General features: G+C 44.7%; 1 long non-coding RNA gene across 1 annotated transcript in view; it reads left to right on the top strand.

Annotated features, from left to right (window-relative positions):
- Window positions 1–6,102: 6,102 nt before the first annotated feature.
- Window positions 6,103–20,937, top strand: part of LOC135976507 (uncharacterized) — a 30,337-nt gene continuing 15,502 nt past the window's right edge. Inside the window, exons 1-2 of the long non-coding RNA XR_010593680.1 lie at window positions 6,103–6,291; window positions 6,705–6,843. This is a non-coding gene — a long non-coding RNA (uncharacterized LOC135976507). The remainder of the gene's footprint in view (window positions 6,292–6,704; window positions 6,844–20,937) is intronic.

A 20,937-nucleotide genomic window follows, 5' to 3' on the forward strand; every position in this document is an offset into this window, starting at 1 on the left:
TGATCATGTGAGAATCTTTGCTTCCATATTTTTAACAAAGTAAGTTTCTAGCTGCTATGGTTACCCCCCAAAAACTTGAAAATATGCACCCAAAAGGCTCAAAAAACAGAAGCAAAGAAAAAGACCCCAAGATGTATTAGTTTTTAAAATCTCTGGATTTTTGGTAGCCTGACTCATGATTTTTGAATGAGTAGGGTTGACAATACTGCAATTGCATCAGCTTTTAAAAATAGCCATGTGTGAGGCATATCAGTTAGAAAACTAGAGCAAGCAATGGCTTTGCAATTGCCATATAGTATGAACCCAGATACCACAACATGACCCTGTCCTGGTGAGAAGGTAGCGTTGTTGACTCTGATTCACTTACAGCTTCAGAATGTGCTGTAGGTCGGAACAAATTCTAGTTCTAGCTGTGAAATAAAGCTGTGTCTAGGAATGTTAACTTTCCTCTGCCTGTAGAACTGTTCTGGTTCAAATGTCCTTTGATAATCATTGCTCAGGAGACTATTGCCTCTGGTAGGCCTACCTCAGTGAGAACTGCAGGGCAGGGATCCCAACAGAAATTTAGCCCAGATACATGTTTTGAGGGTCACCCATCTCTAACTTAGGTCCTGATCCTGCAATCATATCCCCTTGAGTAGAGCCTTATGGCCTCATACAGCCCATGTGGATCAGGGCCCTAAACATTATACAGTATGTTTTGTTCCCTTTCTCCCAGGAAAGTGTATGAGCCCAAACAGGGGAATTATGTGAACATTCATCAGATACACCTCTACCTCGATATAACGCTGTCCTCGGGAGCCAAAAAATCTTACCGCGTTATAGGTGAAACTGCATTATATCGAACTTGCTTTGATCCAGCAGAGTGTGCAGCCCCACCCCCCCGGAGCACTGCTTTACCGCATTATATCCGAATTCGTGTTATATCACGTCGCATTATATCGGGGTAGAGATGTATTACAAACCTTCCTCCTGCACTGGACTTGGGTTTTCTACTACAAGATCAGTTAGAAACTGCCAGGCAGGTCTATTGACCGGGGAAATGTTCTGCAGTGCTGTACTAAACTGATGTGTTGAATGCCTTTGGAAACTAATGATTTCAGTGCTCATATATGCCTCTGTAATTTTGTTAACCAAAGACTACATCATTAAATGCCATATGTCTAGCACACTACTGAGCTGGCTGAATGCTTTCGCTGTTGATTCACCAGCAGTACACTTGGGAGAGCTCTGGACTTATGTTTTGCCAGAGTAACGTCTTTTTGACTAATTGTGATCCAGGGTTTTCTTGGAAAGGAAAAATAACCCTGTGTTTGCCCAGGTCTGACTGCATTGTGCAGCACAGCTTGTTATTTACATACGTGGGGTGTAGATTCAACTCCTCCCTTCCCCAAACATGCAGCTAGTAAGTGTGTAAAATAAGCTTGCATCTGAAAATCTGAGGCAGAATGACTTTTTAAAGGGACAACATCATAGAGGTTCACAATGAAATTTAGGTGGTGATGAGAGGACAGAAAAAAAAGGGGTGGGGGGGACCAAATTATAGCACCTGAGCATGAGTAGAAATGTACTTGTGGGGTTTTTTTTCAATGAAAATGTATTTTTGGTTTGGGATTTACAAGGTTTCCCTGGAGTGTTTGTAACCAAACATTGCAGCCTTGTTCCAGCTTCAGCCCACCAGAGCCCAGCAATATTTGGCTGCAGATCATGCTATAAGGCTTACGTTTCAGTCAGGCTTTTGACTGAACATTTAATCTTTTTCCTTTTTTGAGGGAGGGGGCGGAGGGAGCTGAATATGGGGAATTGGATATTGATGGCAGATGAGTCCTCCGTCAGGGATGGGACACTGATGGCTAGTTGTCTCAACATTTGTGAATATTTTATTACAGTGGCATTTAGCTAGGATTGTAAAACTCTAAGTACCCTAGGAAAGAATAAATAAAGAGTTAATGAGAACCGAACGTGAAACTGACTAGACACGAATTATGTCAACAAAAGTGAAAATGGCTCATCTATTTCCATCGTTCATTGCTTTGTGAAGAGCAAGAAGAAAACAGTCTAAATTGGGAAAATAGTTGAGATTTTTAAAATGTTTTTGATTTTAACAAGTTTGTGTGTGTCTAGATGAACAAGTAAAAATAACCCACATTTATTACTTTTTTTTTTAATCTCATAATTTTAAACTTAGTTTTATAATTTTGGGGGCCTGATTCATTATTTTTGAATGTGTTGGGTTAGCAAAACTGACTGATGCTATATAATAAATAATAATTTGTCCACCCTCCTATATTCGTTCTTTCCATTCTTTGATGCTTATCAGCAGAGTATTCGAGTGCCTCCTACACACAAATCAATTTGGCAACATCCCTGTGAGGTGAGACAGTTCCATTCTCCCCATTTTACGGAGGATGAAGTTGAGGCACAATGAGATCCTCTGACTTGTCCAACGTCGCATAATAGGTCAATGGCACAGCTAGGAATAGGGCCCAGCTCTTCTGACTCCCAAACCCACAGCTTAACTGCAAAACCATCCTTCCTCTTTTGCTTCTGACAGTAACCAGCTTCAGTCATACCCCAAACCCAAGGTAAAATGTTATCCCATAGAAACTGATGGATCTCCTGTGTGCCTCTGATACACCTGCTGAGGGCATGGCTCATGCTAAGTTTTGCAGTCACTGGCCATTTGTGATTTTGGTTGCAAGCTTTTTTTTTTCTGAATTGGTGTTAGTAATTAGTGAAGAGGAGAATTCAGTGGGGGTGGAGGCAAAGGCACAATTCTCCATTGCAGAGCAGCAAACTCAGTGACTGCATCTTGTGAAACACTGAATTTCAGAATTCGATAAATACTAAATTTCCAATTTTTCCCTGATCTGAGGAGAGTTCATCTAAGAATTGTGGTAGGATGGGGCAAAAAAAAAAAAAAAAAAGGATTAAAATAATGACCAAGAGAAGAAAAGTCTGTTGTTGCACAAATGTGTTTATTAATGATCTTCATGCAATTCTTTGGGAACGATATTCTGCAAGACAGATTTGTGCTAGATTTTCACCATATGGGAATATTTCACTCCAGAAATACATAGCATTAAAGAGAGTTGAGAAGCTGAACGTGATTCCCCCAGCCAGGAAGATGACGGATCAGGGACAAGAGACAATACATTAGTAAACAATATAAAAAATGTACATTTTGTCATTTTGTATTCCTGAGTTATTCTAAATCTGTGTATAAACCGAAAGCTTAAAGTCTCTGGAGCTGTTTTGAAGTGTCTTGCTTTCTATAAATATTGCATTTGCCTCAAGTAAGAAATTCTGACATGTATTAAAAAAAATTATACATTAGTAAAGCTTATAAAATAGAAATTTGGAATGCTGTTATTGTTATTTTTTATTAAAAATACAGTTTAATGGAACAATTGAGTTCCACTCAAAAGTGTCAGAATTATTTTTCATGACTTTTCCCCATTCTTTGAACTTTATGGTTGAAGCTCTAATTTTCTGCTTTCTGACTTTGAATGTCCTTGTTCGAAGCAGTCGTTCTATTGTACAGCTAACGTTCTCTGCTTCCTATTAATGCTCCAGTGAGATGCTCACATTAGGGTCTTTTGGCAGCCAGCCATGCTCTATCCAAACTTGGAAGGTCAAGTCCTCTCTAGTCTATTGGACTGGTCAGATTCAGAAGATCACTTCTCTGGAGCAGACTTCCATGCCTGGAGGAATAGTTCACAGCTCTCAGGCTTCTTATGGGGAATTTTTAACACTCTCAAAGAATCCCTGTCAGCCTTAGAATAACTTATAAGTACTAATGTTCTTATTTAATATAACCACATTGTGCAAGCAAATTACCTATTGTAAAAGAAAGGCAGGCTAACCTGAGTAGAAAGAAAAGGGTTTGATGGCACATGAGGAAGCAACTCCAGGTTTTAACATTTGCAGCATACTTTCAAGACTGTCATAGTGATTTGGGTTAAAATAATCCACATTTATTTTATTGTCTGCTGCATGTGGGGGCGGTGTCAGTGTAATCCCCAGAGAAGCCAGGTGATTACACTATATCGATCCTTGAATATTTGGTCCAACAATACTCCACCTAGCATCCCATGGGGCATCTATTTGGGTGGAGAAGTGTTGCTGTTCACTGATGGCCCAAGGAAATGGAAGAAGTCATATTCAGTTAGTAGAGAGAAGGTAAATTAGATTGCTCAGCAATTGCTCAAATGTTACAAAGCAGAGTTTTCCAGCCAGACAAATAGCTCTCCACTAGCATTTACCTGGAACAACAGTGTCACCAAGTGATTCTCTTCTTTAGAGATATTAAAAGCTACGTGTACTGCGCTATGCTTAGAACAGAACCCCATGGTGCTGGCTCATGAGACAGATGCTATTTGTTAATGCAACATCTATTTGTACTTCACATTAGCAGACAGTGCTGGGCCGTCTGGCACCAGGCAGTTAAAGGAAGCATTTGTAGGAGAGTTGCTATCAACTTCCGACCATGTTTTCAATAGCAGAACTAGCAGGTGATGGATGTGCAGGGCAATACTCTCGATGGGATTGTGCCTCCTAGCTGTAAGGATGAATCACCATTTATTTATACCAAGGCTCATGCACCTGCAATGCCAGCAGGTATCATGAAAACACATAGAGGAGCTGTAGGGGTCTCCCACAGAATCTGAGAGAAGCAGGCCTCCTTCCTGACTCTAGCCAAAGGACGTGTTCTCTGGGACACTCTCTTGAAGAAGAGGGGAAGAAAGAGGAAAATTCCAGACTGGGAAGGAGGCTGTTCTGAGTCAGAGATTGCCCAATTCTGTTAGTAATGGCATTGGCACTGGCTCCTTCTGTGATCTTGGGCAGGTTGCTGAACCTCTGCCTCAGTTTACCCACCTGTAAAGAGGAGGAAACAACACCACCCTGGTATAATAAATGAATGCTTGCAAAGCACCCCCTGAAGAGAAGTGCTAAATGTTTAATCTGTGTTGGAAACATGTCTTTCCCTAACTGCAATAGTGAATCAGTTCTAGAGTGTCCGTCTCTGCATGTTGACGCATCTGTTATCCCTTCCAGCAGCATGCTTAAAAACTCCCATATGTTTAATGTATACGAATAAGCTATACCAATATAAGCACCTTCCTAGAATTATAGTTGTGTTCACACTATGGGCTGTATCACGTCAACTAGATCTGTTTCTCAACCAACACAATTCACAAACTGCATAGGCTAGCTCTTCAAGATGAAAATAAAACAAAATAGCTTGGATCTGCCTTGTCTTATAGCTCTCCAGTAAGCTTTGTGAAGTACTGTGCTGCTTGGCAGCAGAGCTGATGTGGAGGCTGCATGAAATGGAATATGCCAAATGTGTTGTTTGGGAGGAGGGAGCAGGATGTATCCATGCTGATTTTGTCTTCCCTCCTCCTGTGCTTGGTACTCAGCGCTGCTTGTTTCATGAAAATGTGCATGCAAGTAAAAAGATGTTAAAGTTCTGCTGTGTAGACTAACTCTTTTAAGGAAGGCTAGGAGGAATCTCATAAGTTAGGCTGATGGTGTGCTGAGACCAATGCCTGTCACGCTGACCAACATTGTCTCATTGTTTCCTTGGACTCCCCCCTCTCTGTGTCTCTTGTTTTATACTTATATTGTAAGCTCCTTGGGGAGGAGGAACCGTATGTTTTGTTTTCTGTGTCTGTACAGCGCCTCATATAATTGGGTCCTGGTCTATGACTCAGGCTTCTAGGCACTATGGTATTAAAATAAATGATAATAATGGATAGAAGAGCCCTATCCATTTACCCCTCTTCCCCCCAGCACAGGTGCTGGAGTTCCAGATGATGGAGCTTTGAGAATTCCCTAAGTAAATTATTACTTGACTTTTTCTACTTCCAGCCCCAGGCCATTACACCTCATCTACTGCCCTTTAACCAACCTGCATAATCCTTCCCTTTCCTTTTCTTGTTACTTCCTCCTTACACCCGGGTCTGAGCTACAATCCACAGCAGGTGTCTGACGGCTGCAGCAACCTGTAGCCTGGAGGTGATGAATTGGCCAAAGCTGTGCTTGATTAATGAGTGCTAGCACCTAAGTCAAGCAGCTAACCTGCAAGAGAGGTAGCTATGTGTGAAGACATAGGAGGAGTGATTAGAATGGCCTGGTGATGAAATAGTGATACGATCAAAGTGTGCTATTCTAGAAGTTCTTTGATGCAGGACAGGAAGGTCTGACTAGGAATCCCTGGGAAATGGGTGACTGAATCCTATCTTTGCCTTTGCTGCAGGAGCATCCACGCACCTGGATGCAGTATCTGTAAGAACAATTTTTTGTTGTTGAAATTTGCCCATTTTTGATCTTGCAACAAGTCTGTGAAATACAAACAACTTCAGTAGAACTAAGTGTTTTTGGTGACATTTTTGTTGATAACTGCATAGAAATACCAGGAAACAGTTTTGAGAACAGTTAGCTGGGACTAGGAACAGAGACATTTGTCTTTTTTGCTTAGAAGTAGTAATTGCATCTAATTATTTCACAAACAAAAATAGGGATGTTCCAAAATAAATTAAATACAATAACCTGCCCAGCCAGGAATTCCCCAATCAATAACAGTGAGAGGCTTTGGCTCTCCGAAGGAACCGGCTCTGAGTTGTTTACTTGCTCTCTCTTTGAGCCTGTACCTGAAAATATCTGGGAGTAGCACAGAGTTGTACCTTCTTTCATTGCAGGAAGCAAGTGCTTACCTCTAAAGACTACAGGGAAGCCCCCTTATTATTCTGCATAGACACCAAATGTGGGCACAGCAGTTTATTTACTGGAGATGCTGACAGGGGTAGCTAGTCCTTTCCTGCAGGAAGACAGCACCAGGTAAGGTCTGAGGAGAGACTGCATGTGGGGACAGATGACTGAATGGTCTGGTACAGTTTTGGTGGCTTGAATCAGTAGTCATTTGCTGAAGCTTTTGAGTTTCCCCTACTATGAGAGTTGTGTGTAACATGGCCATAATGAGACTGGTTTATTGTGTGCTGTGGTAAGCTTGGGATTTGATTCTCTTCTGTCTTATTCCCTTGGGTCAGAAATGTGTAGGCTGTAAACTGAAGAACGGGTTGATTAAGGTGTGGTCTGGCATTGTCTAGGTCCCATACTCCTGATCCCAGAGCAGAGGGGATGCTTTGCCATAGGTATGGCAGATTGTGACCAAGAATCAAATTCCTGTCTTGAGGAGCTGACAGTGAAAAGACACTAAGTGGGTAGGGCACAAAACAACAGAGTTGGATTCCCTACATGCACATCCAGAGAGGGCTGCTTCCCTGAAGTGTGGGTTTTTAGGAGGCTTATTTCTTTTTGGATGGTGAGGAGAGGGTTTGGAGTACACTAACTGTGTGGGCAGCATGGAGTCATACTGCTGCTTCTACTGACAAGACAAAGAACATGGTTAGGCCTAGAGCTGGCACTAGGCATAACCAGACAAAGCAATTGTGTGCCCCCCCCATTCCCTTTTATTATGTGGGGGGGGGGGGGCAGCAGATATTCCTGCTTTGGGCCCCTAATAGGTTAGCACACTGCTGGTTAGGCATGAGGGTTGTGAGTAGGGGGATCAAGTGGAAAGAGGATATAAGGATGGAGATGCTGATGGGAACAAAGTTCTGGAGAGCTTTGAAGGTGAAGAGGAGAAAATTCACTGCTCCGTGAAACAGATTTTGTTGGCATAAGTGTGAAAGGTGGGTGTGAAGAATGACCGCAGGACAGTAGCTCTCGCCTATCAAGCAGTCTGGATAATCCTCAGTAACACATGTACTTCTTGCTGAAAAGCACCGCCTTTGTTGGACTTTGTTCTCTCTCTGCTATCTCTTGGTGCACACAGGATAATATACGATGTTTAGGTATAATCTTCATACTACGTTAGACTTCATTAGGGTTTCAACCCCAATGGTAATGGATTCAACAGAATAACTGGTAGCATTAACCTGCATCAGTAGCTCCCCTGGATGAGTGGGCTTAACCTAGCACTGTTGTGGCGATACGAATAGGGGAGAGATGTGTATCGGGACAGGCAGATGGGTGTGGTAGGCAGGTTGGAGAAGAAAAGCTGCTCCAGCAAATGCAGTGCATGTGTCAAGAAATACCTGACCCTCTGCACAAAGCTTTTCTTTGTTTAAAGTACAGTCCTGTCTCAGATATGCTAGACTCTGCAGCAATAGCTTGGTGTCTGACTTAGCCCCAGGTCTCTTCATCCAGTGCGTTGTATCGGATAACAGTGCCACCCTAGGATGAATACGTGCAGCATGCTAATCTGCTGGAAGGGAGAACATAGGTGGCATAAAAATAACTAGAGACTCTAAAAGCAGGAGAACTCCTATTCTAGGTAGCCTGTGAAGAACTTGACAAACATCACTATGAATAGGAAACTCCAAGTGACTGGAAATCTACTGTTTTCTGATGCTCTGAGACAAAAGAAAACTGCACCAGAATATGGGAAGTGCAATGTTTGAAGCAGAGATGATATCTTAGTGCATTTATGAAAATTGGATCACTGTGTCTTACTTAGCTTTCATTCACTGCCCACTGAAGTTAGTGAGAAGGGATTTCAGTGCTGGGCAGTCAAATGAAAGGCGAGTGCTGCTATTGTTTTTCCAGGTATCTGATGGCTCCTCTTACTCAACCAAACATGAACTGACTTTGAAGGGCTTAACTATTCCTAGCAGGAGTGATAGCTGTCAGACTGCTCACAGAGGCAGACTTTAGAATCAGAGCAATGTTTGACAGGGAAGAATGTGTGTTGACAGCCTTGCTTGAGCCACATTTCAAGAGCTGTAGAGAAACCAGAGCACTTCCATGGGATGACAGAAAAGCTGCTGTTTCAGGGGAAGAGCCAGAGGCCACATCACTGTCATTCTTCTCTGCTTCGCAATCTGCAAAACTCCTTGGAACAACACCTTAGAGCACTTATGGGACAGTAGAAGCAATAACAGTTACAATGACAGCCCAGTACTAGCAAGATAATCTATTAGTGCAACATTTATGGCTGTGATGGAGCATATGCCTAGCATGGGCTCATTGCCATATTACCCAGAGCAGAGTAGCATTGCTGAGGCACACAGGTTGCATGACACAAGTCCATGCACACAAGGGAAGATTTCTTATTTATTTATTTGAACTCTCTTTAGAATTTGCTTCTGGTCTATGTTGCTGTCTCTTCCATCAGATGCCTGCCATCCAGGGTGTATTGTCTGTACATATTAAACGCTGCCATTGTGGCATTGTGACAGACTGAAGGACCCTTCTTAGACCTGACAATGTGTAATGCTTCACTTGGCTCAAGACACATCTGGAAAGCTTCCCAGGTTCTACATCTGCCCCTTTGTGTTGCTGCTTCTGTGTCAAACTGGAGACCTAAAGGAATGAAGATGTAGACTGTGGACTCTCTGGGGCAGAGAATCCCAGTGGTTGTAACGCACCTAGCATGTTTTGGTTGCTATCACACCTAAACTATAAAAATAGCAAGGGGCTTTTTCTAGGACAACTGTGGAGGAAATCTGGTTGCCAGCAAACTGCTAACATGGCAGGAACCTTGGATAGGATGATGCCTTGTGGTGAATGTGTGTATCATGCCGTTCCCAGGATGGAAGCTGGGCAGGGAGTTGCGTAACAACGGCACTTGGTGCCTCATCACTGCTCTCCTGAGACTGACTTTCTAAATTTTAAAAAAAGCATGTGGGATGAGCTGATATCTGAAATAGACCATCCGATCGTCTCCTAATCATGTGGTGTAAGGGTGAGTCAGCAATTTTGGAACAAGGTCCATCTTTTTTGTGCTGTTTGTACAGTTCCTAGTGTAATGGGGTCCTGGTCAATGACAGGTCTCCTAGGTACTATTGCAGTATAAATAAAAATTGCATACTCCTGCTATGAATGTGTGCAGAATTTCCAATGGAGTAGGCAGTCACCTTACAGCTCAGATGAATTGCTGATGGTTTCTAGGAAGCACAAACACAAGGGACCCCAGTCATCCCTCAATGACCCACCCATTAGCTCTGTGGTGCTATGTTGCATATTGAGAAGCAAGTGTCTTTACTTATACTCATAGGTAGAAATTATTTCAATAACTGACATCCCGAGGATCCAAATTGCATATTTGTGCATTCATAAAATTGGCTATAAATTTGAGTGCAATAACTAGTCACAACTAAAGCTGGTCAAAAATCAGAATTTCTATCCTCTGGGAAATCCTAGTATTTGAACATCTGCTTTCATCTCACATTGAGATGAAAAATCAAAATCTCTCTCTTTGCAGAATGTTGAAACATTTTGGTTTGATAATTGTGACCCCGTGCTGCTTTTGTGCCTCATGGGGGTTGTAGTTTGTTGCCTTATGCCCCCATTGTCCTCTTTGGGCTAGGCTCCCAGGCTGGGCTACATTTCCTGAGATGTACTGTGGTATCCCCTCTGGTTGAATCACCTGACGCATAATGGGAAATAAAGTGCATCTAGAGAGCCCAGCCCAAAGAGGAGAATGGGGGTATGAGATACCCAAACTATATCTCCCATGAGGCACCAAAGCAGTTTGGGGGAGGAGGGATGCTGAGTAATGCTGACTCAAGCTGATATATTTCATTTTGATTTTTCCTAATGGAAAGTTACATTTTGTAGAAACTGCTTTCTCTGTTGGAAAAAACATTTTGATGGAAAATTCCCAACTGGCTCTTGTCATACTTAAGTAATTAGTATTTACACAGAGGTAGAGAGTTTGTTTCTTGGATTCAGTCAATAGCTCACAGTGGCAGAATAGAAAAAATCATGTTATAAATTGAGGTGACCTTTTATTACATGTTATATGAAAAAGGAAAGTAGAGACATAACTGAGGAGACTTTCAGAAAACTAGATGCATGGTGAAGTGTGGAGTTTTTTCACTTAATGGCATTTATTTTTTAGGGGGGGGGGGCGGAAATTGAGACTGGCATAAACGACCCAAACCAGATTCACAATAAGACCATGGAATCCACCCTAGCTACATTCAAACATATGTAAGTGACGTAAGAGAAGTGTGAATGATGATTATTCAGACTTCTAAGCAATAGGGCTACATTTACTGAAACACTTCACTTAACAATTGGAGATTAGCAAAGAAAATTACCATTGTTGATACAAGAATAGTTGATAACATATCTGTTATTGGTCATGTGGTTTTAGAGCAAAAACACTTCACCTGCCTTATTGATACTTAGAAATATCTGAATAGCCCTTATTTGAAGAATCAGAGGGGGGGCATTAGTGAGTGATCAGCACACGATACTAGGTGAAGCTATCAGAAGGAGACAAGCATAAGAAATTATTATTTAACATTTATATTATGTGATTGCCTCGAGGCCAGCTATGTCACAGACCAGTTGAGCTTGGTTCTTTAGAATAACCCGCCAGAACCATCTTAAATCCTTCCACAAGTCCAGCTCTCACTTCTATTGCACATGTTGGTCCACGTATATTTTTCTCTCTTTCTATGCTGTATCCTACTTTCCTGTGGAGAAAAGCAGGAGATGCATGTAGATGGGAGACACTAAGGAGGGTTCTAAGGAAGGAATGTTTGTGATCTCCTTCTCATTAGTGCTACCAAAGATGATGATGATGATGATGATTTTTTTTTTTTTTTGATCCTGTACAACATGAAGGGCCATAGGAGCTATTCAGGGCTCTGCTGACGAATCAAGAATTAACACTAAAACTCTTGAACCTTAGAGTTCGCTGAGCTGTAAAGCTGATCTCTATTCAGAATTATGTTCTTTCAGGGATAAACAGGGCATTGGGGCTCAAATCCATGATATGCTCCCAGCACGTACCACTGTCTTCAAATGAGCACCAGTAGTTGGTGCATAACGAGAACTACCAGAGATATTCATAATAGTTATGAGTGAACCTTAGAAGACTGTGGACCAAACAGGGTTGGCACAGGATGTAAATCAAAGCAGAATGTTCCCTCTTCATTATGGTTTAGCTCCTGAAATAGAGTTAAATTTACAAAATAAAGTAATTGCATGCTTTGTTAATTCACTACATGTCTATTGAGAAAGCAATGTGTCTCATTGCTAAGTTCGTTCCATGGACGCTGAGGGGATAGGGTTGCACTGAGCATTAGTCACAGTTTGCATGTGTGACGCTTTCACCCTCCTATAAGCAATTAACCCCCTCCCCCCAAAAAAGGAGCATGCTCACTTCACAGCGATAGCTAGGTTCCTTTCTTGTAGATGACACAACGGGCAATGCTGTTATCTGGGACTCAAGTCTGTAGTGCTTAGTGAATTCTACAGGCTTCTTCAGAAAACAAACTGTTGCTGTTAGATAAAACTGTTACTGTAACACTTAGCTTAGGGGTCCTCTGACTTTTTTTCCTTCTGTTAGCAACTCAGTAAAAAGAGATTCTCTTATGGTGCCATCTCTTCTCCCAGCCCTCCCTGCTTAGCATTCAAATGGTCCGTTCCATGGGCCACCGCATGGCTGTGAAGACCACTGCCAAAGACCCTCTGGTTTAGATGACTTGCTGTGGCAGTTTGGAACATTCATGAGACAGCTTTTCACTTTCTGTATTTTTTTTAAAAAAAACCAGCAGATGCCCACCTTAGCAAGTCAGTTTTCTTTAGCAATTAAAGTGCAGGATTTAGTGCTGCTTGTGAGGTGGTTGAGACCAGAAACATTGTTCATCCTTCAATGTCTGGATTTGGGCACAGAGCAACCTGCCACATATTAGATTTTGCATTTCTCATCAAGATGCAACATACTTTAAATAGCATCTGCATGACTGGCTTTTTTTTTCTAGAGAGGCTGATATACAAAGTACCTCAAGTGGCAGCTGTCACCAGTGAGGTGGCATTTTTCTTCACTGATGCTGACAGCAGCTGTCCAGGAGGAGTATGAATGGAATGAGAATGACATCATGTTTATTCAGGAATGACATTCCCAGCTATGGATCAGTGTCAGCAATATTTTGATATGTTTTAGAATGAGAAAACACTTCCTGAAATGTTCCCTGATTTATCCTTTGTAAAATACACAACACAAAAAATAATTGAAGAAACTGCAGCAGGACAAAGCATGGCTTGCCAAGCAGATGTTAACACACGCTGTGTTATTGGTGCAGGAGACAATCTATAGGCACTAAGACATACAGCTCTTTTAACTCTTGGAAGCCTACACATGATCTGCTCAGCAAACTTTTTTTCCCTTCATAGCTGAGTACTAGAGTTCATAGCTATCATAAGAACATACGAGCGGCCATTCTGGGTCAGAGCAAAGGTCCATCTAACCCAGTATCCTGTCTTCTGGCGGTCCATCTAACCCAGTATCCTGTCTTCTGGCAGTGGCCAATGCCAGGTGCTTCAGAGGGAATGAACAGAGCAGGCAATCAACTAGTGATCCATCGCCTGTCGTCCACTCCGAGCTTCTGGCTAGGGACATCCAGAGCATGGGGGTTGCATCCCTGACCACCTTGGCTAATAGCCATTGATGGCTCTATCCTCCAGGAGCTTATCTAGTTCTTTTTTGAACCCCATTATAGTTTTGGCCTTCACAACATCCCTGGCAACAAGTTCCACAGGTTTACTGTGCTTTGTGTGAAGAAGTGCTTCCTTTTGCTTGTTTTAAACTTGCTGCCTATTTACTTAATTGGGTGACCCCTGGTTCTTGTGTTATGAGAAGGAGTAAATAACACTTTATCTCCATACCAATCACGATTTTATAGACTCGTATCATATATCCCCCATCAGTCATCTCTTTTCCAAGCTGAACAGTCCTAGTCTTTTCAATCTCTCCTCATATGAAAGCTGGTCCATACCCTTAATTATTTTTGTTGCCCTTCTCTGTACCTTTTCCAATTCTAATATATCTGTTTTGAGGCATGACTGGAACTGCATGCAGTGTTCGAGGTGTGGGCATACCATGGATTTGTATAGTGGCATTATATTTTTTGTCTTATTATCTCTTTCCTAATGGTTCCTGACATTGTTAGCTTTTTTTTTGACTGTTTCTGCACATTGAGCGGATGTTTTCAGAGAACTATCCATGGTGACTCCAAGATCTTTCTTGAGCAGTAACAGCTAATTTAGACCCCATCATTTTGTATGTATAGTTGGGATTATGTTTTCCAATGTGCATTATTTTTCCTTTATCAACATTGAATTTTGTCTGCCATTTTGTTGCCTGGTCACCCAGTTTTGTGAGATCTCTTGAGTAGTAAAATAAGGGGCCAGTAAGTCAGTCAGACTCTTAGGTTACAGGACCTCTTGGTCCCTCTCTAGTACATACCCTGTAACCTAATGCACAGGATTGTTCTCTCTCGTATATTTATTTACTAATGCTGAGGCTTCCTGCTCTTCCTTGGTTGACTATTCCAACTCTAGTACATTTCACCAAGTCAAAGCTGTTCCTCCTATTCAGCCTAAGGTTGGGATTTTCAAATGTGCCTTGGGTAGGAAGGCTTCAATTCAGTGGAACTTGGGCACCTAAATCTGTTAGGCTCCTCTGACAATCCCGTCCAGGGATGTGTTTGTCTTAATCTCATCCCATTGTTTCTAGCTATCTCGCCTGCAATTCTGCTAAGGCGCCCTTCTCCTTGCTTGGGGGCTCACACCACCTTTAAAGATTTGAAAGGCCGCTTTTGTGTTCCCAAGCTCTAGTTGTTGCTCTGCCCAGAATTACAAGTTAAACTCTGATCTTTCCTTATATATCCATCCTTCCAGCACCCCACAGTTGAATTACTCCATAGTCACTTACCAAGAAGAGAAGTTATTAGAAAGTAAATGTGATTTGGTGTCTACCATGGAGAGAGCATAGCTGCGCTAGGGTACAATATGATATCAACTAAACTTTTGTGTGTGAGAAAATCTGCCTGGTGTGAGAGGGCCATAAAGCAGTCCACTAGGGCCCCATTTCTAAGCACCTCTTTTCAAGCACAGACATTATTTCAGCAATGAAGCATTTGTGCACAGTCTCTCCCCTTAAGCCATTCACAAGAACAGCTGCCGTCTCAGGGTTTTTGCTTAGAGCACCATTCACTCCCCTCGTGCCTAGCTCATGGCCCTTCAGATGATCCTGCGGTTTAGTTTAAGAGCAAAAAAGCATCTTGATTAGAAAGGAAGCATCTGATGAGTCATGTGAAGCTGCCATACCTTGTCCCTAGCCTCTCTTTGCCAGAAGCTGGGAATGGGCGACCAGATGGATCACTTGATGTTTACCTGCTCTGTTCATTCCCTCAGAGGCACCTGGCGCTGGCCACTGTTGGAAGACCGAATACTGGGCTAGATGGACCTTTGGTCTGATCCATTATGGCTGTTCTTATGTTAATCAGATTTTGTACCAAAAATGGAAGAGAAACCCCTGTGTATCTACAGTCTACAGAGAATACTTTCCCAGGTGTCTGGCTGATAGACCCTGAGCATGTGGGTGAGATCTAACTGACCACTATATTTGGAGTCAGGAAAGAATTTTCTCCAAGGTCAGACTGGCAGAGGCCCTGAGGATTTTCAGCTTTCCTCTGCAGTGTGGGATAGGAGTCACTTGCTGGTTTACACTCATAGAATCATAGAATATCAGAGTTGGAAGGGACCTCAAGAGGTCATCTAGTCCAACCCCCTGCTCAAAGCAGGACCAATTCCCAGCTAAATCATCCCAGCCAGGGCTTTGTCAAGCCGGGCCTTAAAAACCTCCAAGGTAGGGTGACCAGATCACCAAAGAAAAATATCGGGACGCGGGGGGGAGGGGGGCGTCGCGGGGGGGGTGGCGTGGGGGGGGGGGGCGTGGCAGGGGGCGGGGCCAAAAAAAAAAAAAAAAACACTTCCTCCGCAAGTGCTGGAGGGAGGCCCGGGAGACTCAGGGGAAGCGCAGGGCTGGGGTGAGTAACAGTCCGGCCTGGCCCCGAGCAGGCAGGACTCAGTCGGGTGGTAGGGCAAGGAGGGGGGCGACCCGCGGGGCCAGGCGGTGGCTGTTCTCACCCCCGGGCAGCGGGACTCGGGAGCAGCCGCTGCTGCAGCTCCCACTGCCGCGGGGGAGGAAGCGGCCATGGCGCTCGGCGGCTGCGGCTCTGGCGCCCCCGAACCCCCCGAGCCGGGGCCTGCTGCGGGGACCCAGCAGCGCGCACGCTGGGCCCAGCCCCTGGCCAGTCGCGTCTGGGCTGCTGCCCAGCTGGTGCTATCCCGCGGCGGCCCCGGAGTGGGGGCAGCAGGCCCCAGCCCCCCCGTCCCGCAGGGGAACGAACGGGGCTGGGCTGCCGATGCCTCCGCCCCGGGGCCGCCGCGGGATAGCACCAGCTGGGCAGCCCAGACGTGCCTAGCCAGGGGCTGGGCCCAGCGTACGCGCTGCTGGGTCCCCGCAGCAGGCCCCGGCTCGGGGGGTTCGGGGGCGCCAGAGCCGCCGAGCGCCATGGCCGCTTCCTCCCCCATCGCCTGGCCCCGCGGGTCGCCCCCCTCCTCTCCCAACCACCCGAGTCCTGCCTGCACTGGGCCAGGCCGGACTGTTACTCACCCCGGCCCCGCGCTTCCCCTGCGTCTCCCGGGCCTCCCTCCAGCGCTTGTGGAGGGAGGGGGAATGGTGAGCCCGGGGAAGAGGCGGGGATTCGGGGAGGGAGCCAATCGGGGGAGGAGGGGGCGGAGTCGGGGCGGGGGGGGCGCGAGCACTTCCGGGCTCGAGGCTCGGGGCATTTCCTTGTTTGTCCGGTTGTCCCGACCGCATGTCGGTCGGGACGCGGGACAAACAAGGAAATATCGGGACGGTCCCGATAAAATCGGGACGTCTGGTCACCCTACTCCAAGGAAGGAGACTCCACCACCTCCCTAGGTAACGCATTCCAGTGTTTCACCACCCTCCTAGTGAAATAGTTTTTCCTGATATCCAACCTGGACCTCCCCCACTGCAACTTGAGACCATTGCTCCTTGTTCTGTCATCTGCCACCACTGAGAACAGCCGAGCTCCATCCTCTTTGGAACCCCCCTTCAGGTAGCTGAAGGCTGCTATCAAATCCCCCCTCATTCTTCTCTTCTAGAGACTAAACAATCCCAGTTCCCTCAGCCTCTCCTCGTAAGTCATGTGCTCCAGACCCCTAATCATTTTTGTTGCTCTCCGCTGGACTCTTTCTAATTTTTCCACATCCTTCTTGTAGTGTGGGGCCCAAAACTGGACACAGTATTCCAGATGAGGCCTCACCAATGTCGAATAAAGGGGAACAATCACGTTCCTCGATCTGCTGGCAATGCCCCTACTTATACAGCCCAAAATGCCGTTAGCCTTCTTGGCAACAAGAGCACACTGTTGACTCATATCCAGCTTCTCGTCCACTGTGACCCCTAGGTCCTTTTCTGCAGAACTGCTACCTAGCCATTCGGTCCCTAGTCTGTAGCAGTGCATGGCATTCTTCCGTCCTAAGTGCAGGACTCTGCACTTGTCCTTGTTGAACCTAATCAGGTTTTTTTCGGCCCAATCCTCTAATTTGTCTAGGTCCCTCTGTATCCGATCCCTACCCTCTAGTGTATCTACCACGCCTCCTAGTTTAGTGTCATCTGCAAACTTGCTGAGAGTGCAGTCCACACCATCCTCCAGATCATTAATAAAGATATTAAACAAAACCGGCCCCAGGACCGACCCTTGGGGCACTCCGCTTGAAACCGGCTGCCAACTAGACATGGAGCCATTGATCACTACCCGTTGAGCTCGACGATCTAGCCAGTTTTCTATCCACCGTACAGTCCATTCATCCAGCCCATACTTCTTTAACTTGGCGGCAAGAATACTGTGGGAGACCGTATCAAAAGCTTTGCTAAAGTCAAGGAATAACACATCCACTGCTTTCCCCTCATCCACAGAGCCAGTTATCTCATCATAGAAGGCAATTAGGTTAGTCAGGCACGACTTCCCATTCATGAATCCATGCTGACTGTTCCTGATCACTTTCCTCTCCTCTAAATGTTTCATAATCGATTCCTTGAGGACCTGCTCCATGATTTTTCCAGGGACTGAGGTGAGGCCGACCGGCCTGTAGTTCCCCGGATCCTCCTCCTTCCCCCCTTTTTTTTTTTTTTTTTTTTTTTTTTTTTTTTTTTTTTACACTAGAGTAAATGGTGGATTCTCTGTATCTTGAAGTCTTTAAATCAAGATTTGAGGACTTCAGTAACTCAGCCAGAGGTTATTACAGGAGTGGGTGGGTGAGGTTCTGTGACCTGCAATATGCAGCAAATCAGACTAGATGATCATGATGGTCCCTTCTGGCCTTAAAGTCTATGAATTCCAGCCCTTCTGCATATCAGGCCATTATTTAGGTGCCTAGATGAAGAATTAGGCAGCCAAATCCAAACTGTTTAAACTTCTAAACAGAGTGAAATTAAGGTGGTGAATTTTTGGGGTGGCTATTAAGGGATGTGAGAAGGAATGGAACAGCATGACACCCCAGCAGCTAATACTGTAAATGAGCTAAAATGAAACAACCCCAATATTAGTCAGATGTTTTGCCTGTTAATTTTGCAGCTTTAAATGTCTCTGTTCAGTTGTGATCTCTCTCTCGCCTCCTGTCTTGGTTTCTCTCATGGTATCAGGGTCAAGGGAGTTATATTTAATTTGAGTTCAACGTAAGGGCTTATTTAAATATAAGTGTTGTGACTGACAGCACATTGGCTGAATATACCGCGAGACTAACGTGTGGGAGCGGCTGGTGTCTGGAGAGAGCGAGGAGGTCAGAGCATGCCTGGCGAGTGATCCTGCTCAACAGCAGGCAGAGAAACTCACCCACATTTCAGACTGTTTTCTGACTCATGGTGTGCGCTAGCAGCGGAAACACTTGTGAAGACAGAATTGGAGATCTATTCAGTGGGTACAGGCCCTATAACTAGAGCTTTGCCTTAATGTAAGCCTAGCTCTCCTGTTCCTGTGACGATCTCCTTGCAGTTTCCCCTAACTTGTTCCGGGGGGTGGGTGCGATTTCCACCCCTTTGCAGAACAGAGTAGTTCTGCCCCCAGCATTCCGTGGGTCCAAGGGGAACTGCAAAAGGCCAAAGCTACCTGCATGGAGGCTCTGTGCCTCCACAATAGTCCCAGTGTCCTCTTCCGCCCATTAGAGCTGTGCCCCCAGAAATTACCCTGCCCACTTCTGCCTCTGAGATGCTCCTTCGGGTAGTTTCTCCCAGAAGAGAGGAGATGGGTTGACAGAACAGATAATAAGGATTCGGACTGTGCTGGGTCTGATGTTTCCCGGGCTCTACTCCCAGCGTGTCTCCTCTCCAGCTGCATTGAGGGTTCCTTAGGAGAGCCACAGAGGCAGTCATCTCCATTCCTACCCATTTTCAGGAGATGGGGGGCCCCTCTACTGCTGGGGCAGTGTCTGAACCTTTTGCTGAGACAAATGGCAGCAGAATGAGCCGTCCCTGCTCATTGAAGCAAAGCGAGTATCTTCCATGGGGATGTCTCATGTTGCATCAGCACATTCAGACTGGTGAATGTCTCGCAACTAGCGTGACTAGTCCCTCCTGCCTCTTGTGCTGCCACAGTTAAGCTCACTCTGTTTTTAGCATGCTAGCTCAAGCTGAGTTTGTGTGGGAGAGCTCCTTGAGCTGTAACTTACACCTCTGGCTTCACGTATAGACATATCCCTAGAAGGAGAGGCTGGTGCAGCAGAGAGAAGGAGCTGGCAGTCCCAGTCCTTGGATGGAAAGGGTTATAATTACTGCACTTGATTCGGACCAGCATGTTAAGACAAAAGTTCTGATCCTCAGATTCCAGTTGGATTCTCAGCCCTCTGGAAATTAGGCTCTTCCTGTATTCGTTGGGAGATGTTGCAGTTCAGCAAAAACTTAATCTGGGGTGAGAGTTCATAGGGCACTTGAAGTCTGAGCATGTTCAGATGAGATTTCCTGGCCCTCCCTTTCAAAATAAAGCCAACTCAAGATGCAAGGCCTCTTCAAATGACCATCAATCTGCAGTTTCAATACATGCTCTGTATTTAGTAACAGACTCGGTGCATGTGACCTATTATTCAGATTAAAACACTATTTAGCTCATGTAGCGAGCTGTGGGGATGGCTCAGTGAGAAGATACATCTGCTTTGGGGTCAGACAGGCTGCCTCATGGGGGAGTCTGCTTCAGTCCTTCCCCTGTCCCTCCTGACCCGTCAGGGGGTGTCAGCTGCTGCACTCGCCTAAAGATTAGAAAATTAACATATGAATAACATGGTAAAACAGGAAATGTTTCAGATAAATGTCCTGCTCCATCCCTGACATTGCATTACAGCACAGGACTAGCAGGAATATCAGCCTCCACTTGAATTGCTTTTTGTAACCTCATTGGATAGTCATGTTAAAAAAAAAAAACCATTATGATTCTATTGAAAAAGGAAAAACTCCTTTTATGCAAGTTCATAGAATGAACGTTATCTTCTGATCTTAGCAACGCCATTCCTGTAAATCTTTATTCAGGGTTGGCTACATATATATTTGAAATGAAGACTACTTCTTTATTGGTATTCTGATACCTATTGTATCAGAAATACCTATGTATCACTGCTCTTCACAAAATAGACAAAGTACCTAAGATCTATAAATCTATAAACTTTTCACTTCTGTGTGTGGAATCTGCTTTAGATTCTTATTCCCCACCTAAGCATATATCAGACTCTCATGATTGAGGTAGGTTGAAGAGTGACCCAGGACTGGAGTGGGGAGGCCTGAGAGGCATTTGCAGAGCTCTGTGGAGGGTCTAGAACAAGAGGTGCTGAAGGTCAGGACTGAGGAGCATTGGCAGCCTTCTGAATCCAGGAGACGGTATGGTGACTCCTAAGTGTTAAAATGTTTGTGTATCACAGGCAGCCTGACTGCTCTCTGTGAAAGAGGGTTTGCAGGATGTTTGAATAAATGCACTTACATTATAAAATGGAAACAATACAAACAAGAGTTTTCCTGGGCATTTTGTATCCTCCACTGGTGCATAGCTATAGTTC

This window comes from Chrysemys picta, chromosome 18, assembly GCF_011386835.1.
Source record: "Chrysemys picta bellii isolate R12L10 chromosome 18, ASM1138683v2, whole genome shotgun sequence".
NCBI classification, from domain to species: domain Eukaryota; kingdom Metazoa; phylum Chordata; order Testudines; family Emydidae; genus Chrysemys; species Chrysemys picta.